Source organism: Thunnus maccoyii, chromosome 14, assembly GCF_910596095.1.
Source record: "Thunnus maccoyii chromosome 14, fThuMac1.1, whole genome shotgun sequence".
Taxonomy (NCBI): domain Eukaryota; kingdom Metazoa; phylum Chordata; class Actinopteri; order Scombriformes; family Scombridae; genus Thunnus; species Thunnus maccoyii.
Window position 1 is genome coordinate 13,282,103 of NC_056546.1, and position 4,339 is coordinate 13,286,441.

Here is a 4,339-nt window from a genome sequence, read left to right on the forward strand (position 1 = left end):
GAATTGGATCGTGGTCGAGCCCATGATACTTAATCATTTTCTTATCAGTGGTTGCTGTCAGAGCCCAGCTAAGGAATGACCCCAAAAGAAAGAGGAGAAATGAAGGACAGAGGGCGCCTCATGCTAGCCTGCTGTCTCCTTTTAAGCTCAGTAACACACGTGCCTATTGACACTGGTGCTTTATTCCACCTGAAATCCCCTCCTGATACACACTCTGTGAAGGTTAATGGGGGATAAAGCATTTTGTCATAAAGCTCACAGCAGTACCTTTTCTCCTGGTCTGGCATTAGAGCCAACAGGCAGGACAGAAAGAAAAATTTATATCACTGCCAGCGGTCACTAGTGAACAACTTGTCATCATGGCCTATTTCAGAACAATATACCCGCTAGTGCCAAGCTGTGCATGCTTCAAGTACAAGGGCACATCTTAAGATGTGTGCAGGTTTGTCACTGGTCACAGAGAGGATTTTCTGTGTGATGATCCCTGGTTATTGTTAATAAATCAAATCCTTGTCTCAATGTTTTGCGTCAAACATGAAGAAAAAGCGTAGATTGTTAAATGTTGAAATGTTGAAAATGATGAAGGTCAGTGGGGTGTGTTTTTCAGGACAGAAGTCTTTTATTTGACATGAAGGTGGGAAATATTTTCCTCCCTAAAGGTCTCCTGAGCCTTGAGGAGGTGAATGTACCTGCAACATTGTGCCTCATTGTCCGTCCACTAAATAACCTTTACTAAAAGCCTCAGTGCTGTTTCACTGTGATACCAGCAGGTTTTAATATTATCTTGGAGAAATGTATTGATGAGGACCAAAGAAATCAGGTACAGTATTGATACACCAATACCTCTTGTCAATTAGGAATTGTGTTTGTATACTGCACAAAACACTATCTCCAATGATGAGAATACGATTGTTGCTACACTGATAATGACAACGATGCTCTATCACGAAGCTGTAAAAGATGTTGTTTCTTTCTTTTTAGCAGGCTGTAAGTGTTTCTAACTTCAGCTGGGTGAGCAATCCACATTCACTCGCAATGCAGTTTGGTTAATTACAGCTGAGCATGACAATTGGATCTCTTTTGACTTCAATACGGACTGAAACTAAAATAATTCAATTATATGATGAGGTAAATTAGGTAAGTGATTGGGTCATTGTTGCACACACATGAAACTTTATGAATTACTAAGCAATGCTCTGCATCAGAAGAGGTTTATGCAGTATTTATGGAGCAACACTGCCCCCAGCTGACGGGTACTATGTGCTACTTGAGCTACAAGTTCAATGGGGTAATTTTCTGTCACTGCGTATATATTGTATAAACCCGAACAGACAGCAAAATGTGCATTTATGCTGAAACATGCAGCTTAAAATGCTAATTTTAAATTCAAGGTGCAGATAATGGAGTTTTGAATCTGAAAAACATGCCAATAATAAAGTGATGTAATCAATGGACTGGGAAATGTTGCTGTTTATCAGAAGCTATAAATTCATGTCATATGCAAGCAACTTTCAAAGAGGCAGAATTTTTCCAATCCTCTGAAGCACTAAATGTTTCAGAGTCACAACTCAGGACTACAGTTTATTTTCAGGGATAGCTGAGCTTTTTCATCTTGAATTATCATCTCTGATACCAAAAGCATGTGATTGCTGCAGTACGTGGGAAAACTTTGGCTTATTGTGACACAGTCGGGGTGAAATTGTGTGGAGTGGCTGACCCTTACAAAACAACATGACGTCATCTAATCAAATGCCATTTGCTATTCATACACTTGGTAATCAAGATTTTCTAATTATCTGATACATACAAAGTCTATTTTGACATGCATATCACATATTTCTTTTGAAAAAATTCTGTTAGCATAGGGCCTTTTTTTGACGGTACCAATTCTCCAATGTGAAATTTCATTAAAAAAAAAAAATCTAGCATTCATCCATGGGGCTATGGGCCACATTAATCCTCTTTTTTTCTGTTAATAAGTCTTGATCTAAATGTGTTGAGAGTAGTGTGTTTCCACTTCTGGGAGTTGTTAAGACACGTGTATAATAAGTTAGCATAATTCTTTCAGTGAAATCTGTGTACATTGGTAGAATCATGTAATTATGAGTGATAACTCATATAAATCATACATGAAAATTCTACAGCTTGTTGTGAGGCTTAGTTTAAAAACATCATAGAGTAAAAATTAACACAGTAACATCATGAAGCATTGCAAAAACAATATATTTTGTCTGGTCTGAAGCATAGTTTCAGCAATCACATAACTGAATCTTCAAACCCGTTAGTCCTCTGATGGCTAGCGCAGTGTTCAATATAGATCAGTCATACTCAGAAAACAGATGAGAAAGGGTGACCTGCTGAGGGAATAGAGCTCACTCACTTGCATTTCGTGCATCTATTTTCATGACAGAAATGTCAATATATCACAGGCTGTCATAAAATCATCAACATGTTTTGCCAAAACAATTTAAGCAGAACTGCCATCAAGCTTTTAATGTGTAAGTCCATCTGCAGTATTTTTTATCTTTCAGTTAAATGACTACAAATCACATTTTAAAAGTATAAACAAAATTTTACTACACCTTTAAATGAGCAAAGCTCATAATCACTTGAAAATTGTTTGTTCCACCTCTTGATTTTATCTGTTTGGCAACAGTCTGTGGCTCCTAATCAAAGATCGAATCACTTCATAAACTCAGTGTAGCCTCCACAAGAGGTCAGCAAAAACAGTGACCACTTATACTAAATGATTTGTTTCCATGTCTGTGGAAAGTCAATATAAACCACAGAGGAATGCCTCACTGTATAAGAAGCACATTCATAAGTCAATATTTTCAAAGTTTGATAAACAACACCAATATCTAATACTTGTTATATTCAACTCCCCAAGGCAAACACTAATTTCCTTAAATGCACAGTAGTATATAGAGCAATGAAAAGATGGAATTCTTTACCACTGTTACTGACTGAATTAACACAGAGATTAATGTTTAAAAAGCAAATAATGAAACACCTAGAACATTATATTTGTAGGATGCTATGCATATGCAGATTTGTAGTTTTTGCTGGTAACCCTGTTGAGAGTCATCAGTGTAAGTTTTACTCATATATTTTAATATTATTCTCTAATATATGTCTTATGTTTGCTATTTGTGTTGGCTGTAATGTTTAATGTATGTTTTTAAATGTGGTTCCCAGGAAGACTAGCTGTGTTCTAGGGCAAAGCTAATAGGGATCCTAACAAATAAACAAATAAACTGCCTCTGATAGACTACATCAGACTTGACATGGGCCTCTGTGGCTGCACATCATGGGAACAAATAAGCTTTTACACAGCTGCCCTCCTACATAACAGCCCTCCAGTTTTTCTTGGGAGCTCATATTTCTGACTCACAAATGCAAATGCTTCTTGCTGTGCACGTAGCAGCATTTAATGTTGACAAAATCTGACTGTACACATTATCTGTGATGCAGCAGCAGAATGAAGACATCCATGCAAATTGGGTAAAATCCATATAATTTACTAAAAAAAAAACAAAATGTAAAATTGAACAGAACAAAAACACACACACATATATATATATATATATATAATGTCAAACTCACACATCGGCCTTATAACACTTCCCCCCTTTATTGTTTACCTGTATTTTATGTTTAACATTATGACCTTATTTTACTTTCACGCTCTTGCTTTTTACAACTTTTGGGTAGCACATGAAGGCAGCACGACAGGTTCATCATTACCAGCAGATGGCTCTACTTAGATTCAAGGTCGAAAACCTGAGCCGTTTTTCATTGTTTTAAAACAAGATGTCCATAAATTTTTGTGTTTGTGATTGTTTTCCTTAACGCATTATGACTTTTTATATACACTAAAATGAACTTGTCTATCTATATGGAGCTCATAGCCCAATAGAAAAACATTAAAATGCAGAAACAAGTCTGTATCTGTCAAAATACCACTGAACATGCAAGATTTTAACACATGGCATGAAGAAATATCATAAATTGAGATAAGGTCAATGTGAACTCGTAATATAAACCCCCTAGAGGACACAGGAATGTTACAGCTCTAAGGCTTTCTTAATATATTGAACAAACGTCACATGCGAAAATGTCAACCGTAAAAACAACCACAGGGAAGAAAAAAAGACAAGAACAAACTACGCCTTTTTTAAGAACAGGCATGCCCTTTATCGTCCAGTGATGCAGGAATGTGAAGGATGCTGAGTGTCCACCTGATACACTGCTTTGCGCCCGGGGGAGGGTCTCCAGTCTCCACTCGGCTGCCATAACACGGCTCAGCTCAGGCAGGCAGGGGGAAGCGCATCCTCAG